This window comes from Mytilus californianus, unplaced genomic scaffold (genome assembly GCF_021869535.1).
Source record: "Mytilus californianus isolate M0D057914Y unplaced genomic scaffold, xbMytCali1.0.p SCAF_4, whole genome shotgun sequence".
NCBI classification, from domain to species: domain Eukaryota; kingdom Metazoa; phylum Mollusca; class Bivalvia; order Mytilida; family Mytilidae; genus Mytilus; species Mytilus californianus.
The window spans coordinates 59,437,818-59,449,994 of NW_026262690.1; the positions used below are offsets into that span (position 1 = coordinate 59,437,818).

Here is a 12,177-nt window from a genome sequence, read left to right on the forward strand (position 1 = left end):
ATAATGACTTTTGGCGAACCGGGTTATATAGATATACTGATTTTTTAAGTTATTTAAGAAAACACTATTACTTGTAGTCATATGTCGTTTCTTTCTCTTCAATTCTCATAGGAAAGTCACCTTCACTATACCATATAGATAATACTTATGCAATTGTCTGTTTTATTGTTTGTATTTGACCACGCCATAACCATTTAATGTTAATATGCATGTGCAAACAAATATTGTCTATTGTCTTTAAAATTAATTGGCTGACAATGCTTATATATAATATAATATATAAAGTGCATTGCTGTGGAAGCATTTGTTTTGACAACAAACATCTATAAAAGTGAAATAACTTCGTCAACAGTGTCAATTTATAACCTGTAGTTCGGGAGAAACTCGGTCATTTATAAAGACATGGGAGTGGTTGATGATTTTAAGGGAGCATCTATTTTTTGTAAAGTAGCCTTTATTTTATTATTAATTGCTACTTTATTTACATGCATTTCCTATACGACAGCTGATTGGGTTTATAATGATCTAGGTGCTAATCCATTACATTGGGGTTTATGGAGAATATGTGGAGAAACAGAAGTGCCAGTAGGAACGGGATGTGAATCTATAGATGGCTGGGCGAATGGTGAGTTGGAAGATCGTTTTGATTTTGTTAAATTGGAAACATCTTGATAATAACCATATTTGTTAAATCGTTTTCTATTGAAACATGTTAATCTTTAAAATCAATTAAAATTAAATGTTGCTAAATTGTCTATAACTTACGGAAGCCTATTTAGGACCTCCCAAAAATATAATTTGAATTCGATATCACGAATTAAAATCGTTATCACGAATTATAGAATTAGTTATAACAGTTTTTGTAATTCGTAATAACGGATTTTTTTTTGTATTACGTGATAACGGATTAAAAACGTGATAACGAATTGTATAATTTATTCCGTTATAACTATTTATAAAAACATTATTACGATTTTAATCCGTTATCACGAATTACATAACATTATGATAACTATTTCTACGAATTCGTGATAACGAATTCAATACGTAATAACGATTTATGCAATTCGTTATCACGATTTATAAAAATCGTAATTACGAGTTTAATCCGTTATCACGAATTGCAAAAAATTGTGATAACGAATTTAATTCGTTATTGCGAATTACAAAATCTGTTATATGTAATTCCGGAAACTCGTTAACACGAATTTAATCTGCTATAACGAATCTTTCAATTCGTGATAACGATTTAGATTCGTGATTTCGAATCATCAAATATATATTTTGGGAGGTCATAAATGGGCTTCCGTAATAATTGTAAAGGTAAAGTTCGAATCAAAGAATGAATATTTTAGTTTCATACGAATTTTGTTAATCATTTAAAATTTGATAAACGATCACATTCTTTAAAGAAAAATAAAACGCTCTCCAATATAAAAAAACATAGTAACGTACACTTTTGGAAACGAAGCACCATAAAAAATCAAATTTTAAATTAGTTTTGGATCAGTCCGTTAGAATTTAAAATTTAAAAAGACTTTAAAATGTTGTCAGGTTTGCTGTAAGTGTCAGTTATCATATTTTGTGATCGAATGACCTAAGTTTATCAATATGTACCCTTCAAATATGCCTCTATAGACATGATAGAAGAAATACATTTATAGTATACATTACTTACTGCTGATTTATTTTATCTGTTTCAGATTGGTATGGTGTAGTTCAAGCATTTGTGACCTTTGGATTTTTTGGCATTTTAGTTTCCTTTTTCTTAGTTGTACTGTACATATTTGTTGGCAAATGTCAGAAAAATGGAGAAGTTGCCATTGCAGTTGCTATTATTTGTATTGCCACAGGTAAACTATGAATGCTACTTGATATAAGAAACATTTATTGATCTCTGTATTTATCATTCACAGGCACTTGTCTCTGAAATCTTTTTTCCCTATATACTTTAATGTTATATAATGTATATATGAAAAAAAAATTAAGGACAAGCACCTGTTATTATTCAATATATTTTATGCCCCGCCGTGTCGGATGGGGCATTAAGTGTTACCTTTGTCCGTCTGTACGTCCGTCCGTAAGTACGTCCTAAAGTTAGTTTCCGTTCTCTAACTTTAATTTGCCTCAACCAAATGTTATGAAACTTATACAAAATGCTTATTACCATAAATTACAGATCAAGTTCGAATTTGGGTGGCGTCATTTTTACAGTTCTCTGGTTATGTCCCTTTATAACTTTACATGCAAGCGGGGGTGTCAACTGTTACCCATGGACACATTCTCCATTTATTTAACTTATATTTTGGTGTTTATTGTATTTATTTTTTGTGTATAAATGTAGTGTGCGTGGATATAATGGCTGTTATTGTCATACGCTGACGCCGACGTCAAAATCAAATTATCAACCCAAGAAAACATGAATAATTCCACTGCCATATTTACATATTGGCGGGATAAACTATTTTGAATAACTAATACTTAATCTCTCAAATCAACCAGGAGAGTCCCGTAAAGATGCAGTAAAAAGGTCAAAATAAAGTCAAAACCCTGTCAAGACAAAACGTGAAACAATTCAAACGAGAAAACCAACGGCCTGGCTTATAGTAAAACAATAATATGACTTTTATTGCGTTTAATACTTGAATAATTTTCGGCCTTCTATAGATGGACAACCTATTACGGTTAAATTCAGAAGAGCTTTAGCTTGCTTTCAAGTTGACATTTTTATATATCCATCGACTATAATGGCCGTAAAGGTATAATTAATTCGAACAAACAATGACTAGAATTTTGAAAAATCGGGTACAAGAATTCATGAATGTGCAATGACGAATTGTCAATCAAACTCTGATCGTCCGGCCGGTTTAGGAAAATTCCAGGTTGTCATGAGGGTATAACATTTCATGAAACTTCATACCAAATAAATAAGTAGATGAACTATTTCTTAATAAACCGTTACGTTTCGTTTCAGGGGTATTTTATTTGATCGGCATTATAATTTTTGGTGCCAAAGTGAACGACAAGTGGGTAGAAGATGCCACTACTGACTATAAGTTTGGTTATTCATTTGCTCTATCAATCATCGCATTTTTGCTAGAAATTGGTGCTGGGGTGTTGATGATTGTGGAAGGTAAAGGCGGAGGAGGAGGAGGAGGAGGAGGAACTAAACCATCCGCATAATTTTTTACACTTGCTTCTAATCAATTATTACAGTAAGAAGCGCCATAACTTATGTTTATATTGTATTGATGGTCATTTGGGGGGCTTCAAATGTATTTGATTTCAATCGGTATTTTAAGAATATCTTCAGATTGGATATGAAATGTCTATTTGCATGTTAGCTGATTTGTTTATGTTAAACAGATTTTCTTAAATATCTTAACAAATTTGTTTTTATCTATATATGTAGACAAAGTTTGATTTATGTATACTGAATATAATGATACATAACTGGTATCCTAATTTTGGGTTTCGTTCTTTGTTTTAATATTTATCAGACCGTGAGGTGCACTATAAACCCTGTATAAAATATTCACATCTTTGTCCTTTGTTTTCATTTCTTTATCTTTTTCAATAAAAGATTGCCAAGTTTCTAAGCTTTTTCTTCTAGGAAATAACATAGCTACAGTTTTCCTTAGAGAAATTTAAAAACCACACGAAGAACACCATTTACATATAACATCTAGTCTTGTTGTATTTTTTCTGTAAAAAACTTAATGCATGCACCTGATTTCCATATAGTACCGTCATCTGCAAATTGTGAAATTTCACAATCTGGTAAACAATTGATAAATCATTGACAATAATATTGAATCAAGTGAACTAATACATATAATTGTTAACTTTTTATACATTGTGACTTGGATGGAGAGTTGTCTCATTGGCACTCATACCACATCTTCTTATTTATAGTACAAATCTTTTAAAGGGTACGTCTCCCAGTTTGTTCAACTCCATGCAATACACGCAATGGTCGATGAAGTTATGTATCAACTCGTATTTAGTCTACTACCCAATAAACAACATCAACTCTAACTAGCACCACAGATACAGACTTTGAGACAGCAACCCGTTATTTCGCCCAACGAACATTAGACAGCAATACCTTGAGAAGCTGCCTTTTCTATTACACTCAATAAATGTTTCTCAGATACTATCTTAAAGCAATGAGCTGTCTATATTTGGTGTATGGCATGATTTTAAAGTGTACAGGGTTCATCTGACCATATTACAGACTTATAATATATTCAATCATGATATCATAGGTAAAGCAGGCAAGATAATCAAGCGTGTACACGTTTGTTTATTAATTAAACCGTGTATGCTTAATTTAAAGATTTTAATTTCTTTGTATAAAACTATAAATGTGCCCACAATTTAAAGCATTTTTCCTGTACCTTCCTTTTTTGATTTTTCAGTGTATTTTTCAATTATTGCTTAATATTGTTGATTATTCTATAGGATTGTAAAATAGTTTCGTAGTTAAAATCACTGTTTTGTATAATAGTGCTCTTTGATGTAATAAATATATATTTTTTTCAATAATTCCAATTCATACTTTTTTCTAACGATCATTCAAAAGTTAAACTGAGCTGGATTCACTGTAACTCCATTTACAGGTAATTTCCTTAGTCCCTATTGCCAAAAAATCACGTTTCTCCAACAAGAAATTATTTGCCAGTATACAAAAATATCAAATGTTGGAGAAACGTGAACACACCGTCCTTTGGTCTTTATGGAAAGGTGTCTCGTTGGCAATCCTACCATATCTCCTTTTAAAATGTATTTTACTAACAAGTCTTTTCTAGATGCAACACTTATACGTGGAAAACTGAACAATAGAAAGTAGATTTCCTCTTAATTTTCTGTCATTATATCTATGGTGAAATATGTACACAGGCTTAACAAATTGGACGATGGGTTGCTTTATGATGCTTATGTTTGTAATAAAATTTTAGATGCAGGAAACATCAATTGTTGGTATTCATCTATATTTAGATATGTACTTCAATCACTTGATATACAAAATTTGAATACAAAAGTCAATAAACTTATTAAATTGGTAAAATGTAAACATTGTAACAGTTTTAAAACATTTTGGTTGGTCAAAAGATCTGATACCTTATCACAAGGTAATAGTAAATTAGAAAACTATTTCAACCTAAAGACTGACTTTGTAAAGGAGGCTTATTTGTCAATTAAAGAATTTAATATAAGAAGAGCTATATGTAAAATGAGAATAAGTGCTCATGATCTTAGAATTGAGAAAGATAGATATAGTAAAAAAAAATACATAGAGAGAACTCAGCGACTATGTGATCACTGCTTATCACATGGAATAAATTCTATTGAAGATGAGACCCATTTTACATTAAGTTGTCCTTAACTAGTAACGAACAGAGAAAATTATTATTGGATAAAGTAAACAGTTTTCAGTGTACTAATTTTAAAGAATTACCCATGGATAAAAAATATTTCTTGCCTGTTCACAAATGAGCATTTACCAACTCTTATGTGCCTAGGAAATTATATTATTCCGTGTTAAGAAATAAGATCCAGGTGGAAACAAAATATATTAATGATATTCGATTATTATGAGATATGTTGTAATAGTTATATAAGACACATGATGTGTTAGGCTCTGATCCTGTCCATAACATGATTGAATTATATTAGGTTCTTGTTTTTCTTTTTTCCAATCATATTGTGCATATTGTTGTTGTGAAATATGCCGTTTATGGGTTCTTGATTAGATTAATAAAATTCTTATCTTATCTTATCTTATAGTCGAGCACATGCCGCGAGTAAACACAAGAAATTTGATAAATTGTCAATTATAAATGCACATCCATTCAACTAGATCTCGAATTAAACACAAATTTCTGTACAATTGCATAGGCGTTCTAGAATATATTTTTGCACGAAAAGCCCCGTAATAGGTAAATGTTAAGAAATACCAATACTTGAACACGTGCACGTGATGACCTATATGACTGAAAATGACATAAAAAGAATAGCCGTCAACATTTCCTATGAGTGTTCTAAACTTTATTTCTTATAACCATTTCTAAAATTTTCAACGGGGAAATCAAAAAAGGTATATTACAAATATGTCGGTACTGAAAAATTGACTGCTGCGCTGATAATACTATTGTACCCTCGGGAACTATCAGACAGCCCGCCAGAAGCGATATCGAATCAGTAAACATTTTATATAGTTGGTGCGTCCTATGCGCTTTTTTTTAATTAAACTTCAACAGTAATGCATAAATTCAAAAAGATTTCAAATACATGAATACGTAGGGGGCTATCGAAGACCAAAAGGGACAGACGATAATAGCTGAATCCATTTGACTCAGCTAGGTCGTTGGAACCTTAGGTCCTTAATAATTTCCAAATAAACCAACTGGTAAAATTCCTTTGTGAACGCCATTCTTTATTCTCAAAATGTATATGGGTAAACATTTCGTGCATTCAACGACTCTTAGCCACTGCACCGAAGGAAAAGTTATATATATAACATAATCGAGATTGATACAGAAAAGTAGAAAATTTGGACACTTTGACTTGGTTTTACTAAATAACAGAGTGTCTATGAAAACAAAGATATCGGATCGTCTAAAATGTCTAAAAAAAACTGTTTACATATATAAAATATAAGACCCACTCTTCCTGAAGCAAATAGAAAAACTAGATTTAGTGTTCCTTGCTGAAACTCACTTGGGGTATAGTTCTAATATAACTAATATTGGATCTTTCCATTGCCATCTCATATGTAGACCTGTAGCGAAATCCAATAATAGACATTTTGGAGGATTTGCTATATTGCGCAAGCCCTCAGTAAAGCCATATATTAAAATTTTAAAATCTTCTATCCCAGATTTTCAGTGGGTCAAATTAGAGAAGAAATTCTTTGGATTTTACAAAGACTTTTTTATGTGTTGTGTATAATCCCCGGAAGGATCATCATACTCAAAGGACTTGACCATGATATTCTTGCATGCCTAGAAAAGGATATTGCGTTCTACCAAAACCAAGGTAATATATTACTGTGTGGGGACTTTAATACCAGAGTTGCTTCAGAAACAGATTTTATTATCAATGACAGTATTAATTTAGCTCCTTTATATCAGTCCTATTTCAGCGATAACCAAATTCTTCAACGAAAGAGCAAAGATGATAAATTCGATTCAAGGGGCAGGGACCTGCCTGACTTGTGTATAAGTAAGCAAATAAGAATATTGAATGGTCGAGTTCTTGGTGACACTTTTGGTGGCTTAACTTGCTTTACACCGAATGGTTCTAGTACAGTATATTATGTGTTAGTGTCAGAGAGTATCATGAACCATATTTTGTATATGAGGGTATGTAAGTAAAACATCACAAGTGGTTTGACTGTAACCTTTCATACATGAGAAATAACCTCCTGAATTATGGAAAAACATATTCCAGATATCCCAGAGATCCTGCTGTTAAAGATCACTATTACAAACTGCATCGTGTATATACTTAGGCTCGTAAATGCAAATGTAGGGAGTATAAACAGTCCTAACTGCATCAAATTGAAAATCTTTTTGATGAAAATCCCAAGCAGTACTGGCGACTGACTGATGAACTGCAGGGTAAAGAGAAAAGTAAATGTTTTAATGAACTTGACAGTAGGATCTCTGAAACTGAAATATCTACTGTTTTGTCATCTATAAAGGTTAATAAAACAGCAGGCTTAGATCATATCTCCAAATCTATGTTAAAATGTGGTCAAACTTCTTTACTACCATGTTTCCTCAAAATTTTTAATCTTTGTCTTTCTTATGGAAAATTCTTTGAACCCTGGACCACAGGTTTTTTTATTCCCAATTCATAAAGGAACTGATGCATCTGATCCTAATAATTATCGACTGGAATCACAATCACTGATTCATTGGGGAAGCTTTTTAATAAGATACTTGACACCCGTCTTTGTAAATTCTTAGATAAATATTATATCATTGATGATAGCCAAAGTGGGTTTACCAAAAAAGCACGACCATCTGACCATATGTTCATTTTAAAGACTATTATTGATAAGTATTGTAATACAAAAGAAGGTAGAGTGTTTGCCTGCTTTGTTGATTTCCAGAAGGCTTTCGATACTGTCATTCACCCAGGGATAAAACTTAAGCTGTTGAATATAGAGGTGGGTTCAAACTTTTATAATATTGTTAAGAGCATGTATGCCCAGAATAAATCTTGTGTTCGATTAAAGAATAGGGTGACAGATCTCTTTAGAACTAAAGTAGGTGTAAAACAGGGAGATAATCTGAGACCTTATTTGTTTAAATTTTTCATAAATGACCTTCCTGATTGTTTTAAAAATTCGCCTGATCCAGTCGTTGTAAATTCACGACCAGTCCATTGTTTACTATATGCTGATGATATTGTCTTTTTTTTCAACTTTAGCAAAAGGAATTCAGAGTAAACTTGATCGATTAAGTACTTATTGTAAAGATTGGTGTTTGAAAATTAATCCCAACAAAACTAAGGTGCTTGTATTTAACAAGGCAGGCAGACATATCAAACATAATTATTATTTCAATGACATACTTATTGATTGTGCTCAACATTGTAAATACTTAGGAATAACTTTTAGTGCATCTGGATCTTTTTCCTTCGCTCAGAGAGAATTGTATAATAAGGCGTTAAAAGCCTACCATAAGCTACGCAAGGACTTTCTGTCACTGAAACCAAGTTTGAAAAACAGCCTTCATGTATTTGATCATACTATTAAACCTATTCTTTTATATAGTTCAGAAATTTAGCGATATTTTAACCATTTAAAAAAAATTAAAAATCTATGACTACAAATGTAGATCAGGCTTATCCTAAGCTTTTTTCAGAAAGACTACATATTAGATTTTGTAAACATTTACTTGGCGTTGCCAAAAGGGCAGCAAATTTTGCCACGCTTTTTGAACTAGGTAGATTTCCTCTTCATTTTGACATTGCAAAGTTAGTCTATGATCAGATACTGGCACAGGCTTGAAAATTTGGGTTCATCTTTTCCGTTACGAAAGGAGGCATATTTAGAGTCAAAATTACTACATGAGTCAAAAATTCTATCATGGTATGGATCCTTCAACTTCTTTCTAAAGAATATTAAAGGGGTTGACAGTTTAGCTTCTGCAAGCAATTACAGCTTTAAATTTTTATACAAAAAAAATCTGTACCAGTACTACGAGGATCAGTGGAGACTCCAAATGCACAACTGTTCTGATGGGAAGCTCTGTTACTATAGCATTTTCAAGACAAATTTTGGTCTTGAAAGAGATCTTATTTTATTACGATCCCCTGAGCGGAGGAGAAATTTTACTCGATTGCGTATTTCCTCACATAGACTTAGAATTGAACAAGGTAGATATCATGTAGGTATTTCTCGCCTGACAAAACAGATTATGTCTCAGGTGCACTTGAAATGAAATTGATGATGAAAAACATTTTTTATTTTCATGCACATCATCTTTAACTAGGAAAAACTGCATGTACTCCATGATTAACTCACTCTGTCCTAACTTTAACTGCCGAGCAATTGATTCCTAGCCAAAAACTAATCTGGCTACTTAATGTAGAGAATGTTGATACATTAATAACTGTTTGTGATCTGATTGATGAAGGCAACATATAGATCTAGCTTCTTTGCATCAGACACGAGGATGGCATGGTGGTTATCTAGACTCACCAAAAACAATAATGTACCTTCTTGTATTTATTCTATCATTGACAATCAGAAGTATTCCCATATATATTATATTTAAGTATATTTCTATTTAGTACTATGAAAACTTGGGCATGTCATTTAGCATCGTCCCATGGTGCCTCTTGCAGTCGGGTCATTTTACAATATGTATCAACCCATCTGCATCAGGCACGAGGATGACATACCAGATTTGTGCATCTGCTCATAATATCATAACCAAATTGTCTATTTACATTCATGTATACCATGTGCGTCTATCTCCCACCTTTTTGTTATTGTCTTATTAATGTCTTATATTGTATTATGATCCTTGTGAGCCCATTTAATTGAAATCTTGAAAACATCTTCTATATACGTCTTATGAGATATATGCTCATTGAAAGACGGCGGTGGCGACAGTGCATGTTAAATAATTGTTTTGAGCCTAATAATTCTAAAAATTACACTTTTAACAAAATAATCTTTATTTTGTTCGAAGATGACCAATAGTGAAGTGTTCGTCTGGTACTGATATGTATTTGACCTTGACCTCACTTACATGGATAAATAAATTAGCATCTTAATTATAGTTATTGAACAAGCAAATCGGTATATATCATTTAATCAGCACGGCTCGGGTACATGACCCTACTTGACCTGGACGACGTAGGAGTTCGGGTTAAAGGGTAATCCCGACCATGCAGATCAAATAACATATATCGATTTGATTGGCCAATAACTGTTTTAACATATGATGCCATGATTGCCATCACTGATCTATATCGGAACGTTTTGGAAATATACGGACGAAATTCAACCCACGGCTCATTGGAAAATTCTTTCTTGCATGTAGGGTAAAGAAAGGGGAAATACGCCTTTACTAGTAAAAGGTTGGTAACTTTTAAATTAATAATCAGAGGCGGATTTAGGGGGTCCCCTTATGGAGCTTCATTTATGGTTAATCCAGACTTTTTACCGGTTCCAAAGTGATCCCGCGGGCCCCCCTTTTTCAAAATCCTCCATACGCATCATCTGATAACCTTTTTTATATTCAGGTTTTCGCCTAAATTGTTACATTATGTGGAGAATTGCGTTTTAATGGCAAGTCTTTGATTTTTTCTGTTATAAATTCACAATTTTTATATAAATTTGGGACTATTCAGAACTTGACATATTTTGTAGACACGTGTCTATTGTTGAAAGCAATATGTTGCCCCCTAGATGTCATATCCTTAATTAGGTTGTTTGTGTAGTTTGATTGCTGTCTTATTGACGCTTAACCCACACCTCCTTTATTTCATACAGTCAGTTTTAGTTCTGTTTGATGTACTTTCAAATTGGGTTATGACAAATCATAACTGAAAGGGTTATTGAGTATAGATTATTTGCTTTTCTTCTCCTCAAGAATATTCTTTTGAATTGTTTTACATTTGTCTTTTCGGGGCCTGTTATAGCTGACTATGCGGTATGGGCTTTTCTCATTGTCGAAGGCCGTACGTTGATCTATAGGTGTTAATTTCTGTGTCATTTTGGTCTCTTGTGGAGAGTTGTCTCATTAGCAATCATGCCACATCTTTTTATTTTTATATAGAGGAAGATTAATCGAAGAGAGATGTGTCTAAATCTATATTCGATCTCAAAATAGTCTCTAATAAAATGCTCCGCTGGGCGCAGCTTAATACGACCGCAGAGGTCGAACCATGAACAGTTGGGGCAAGTATGGAGTCCATAGTCCACTATGGACACAACATTCAAGCTTGATACAGCACTGAATTTGGATTGTAATTCAAATATTTGACACAGCATAGGTTTCTCACACAGAATGAATGTGATCTAAGAACTTAAAAAAAAATTTAATTTACCTATTCAAACCATATCATTATTATTTGCTTTTATATATAAATCAGAAATACCATTAAAGAAAAAAAAGGAAAAAAAATAATCCCCCCCCCAAATTTTTTGAACCCCCTTATGATTCATCACCCCCAAACTCAATCCCAGCCTTCCCTTTGTGGTATGGTACCTTGCAATACAATTTCAGAGAGATCCATATACTTGAACACAAGTTATTGTCTGGAAACAAGAAAAATGCTTGTTTTTGGCCCCAAATTCCTAAACGTTTAGGGCAATTACCCCCAAACTCAAACACAGCTTTCTCTTTGTGATATGGAACCTTGTAGTACAATTTTATAAAGATCCATACTCTTACACACAAGTAATTGTCATGAAACTAGAAAAATGCTTGTTTTTTGCCCCTTTTTAGCCCCTAATTCCTAAAATTTGGAGGCAATTACCCCCACAATCAATCCCAGCATTCCCTTTGTGATATGGAACCTTGAGGTACAATGTCAGAGAGATCCATACACTAACACACAAGTTATGTCTGGAAGTTACAAAAATGCTTATTTTTGGCCCCTTTTTGGCCCCTAATTCCTTAACTGTTGGTACCATAACCCCCAAAA

The 12,177-nt window shown here is 32.8% G+C and overlaps 1 long non-coding RNA gene across 1 annotated transcript; it reads left to right on the forward strand.

Annotated features, from left to right (window-relative positions):
- Positions 1-5,782, forward strand: LOC127698527 (uncharacterized). The gene is made up of 3 exons (XR_007980860.1): positions 1-625; positions 1,704-1,853; positions 2,975-5,782. It is a non-coding gene; the product is annotated as an uncharacterized LOC127698527 (long non-coding RNA).
- The last annotated feature ends 6,395 nt before the right edge of the window (positions 5,783-12,177 follow it).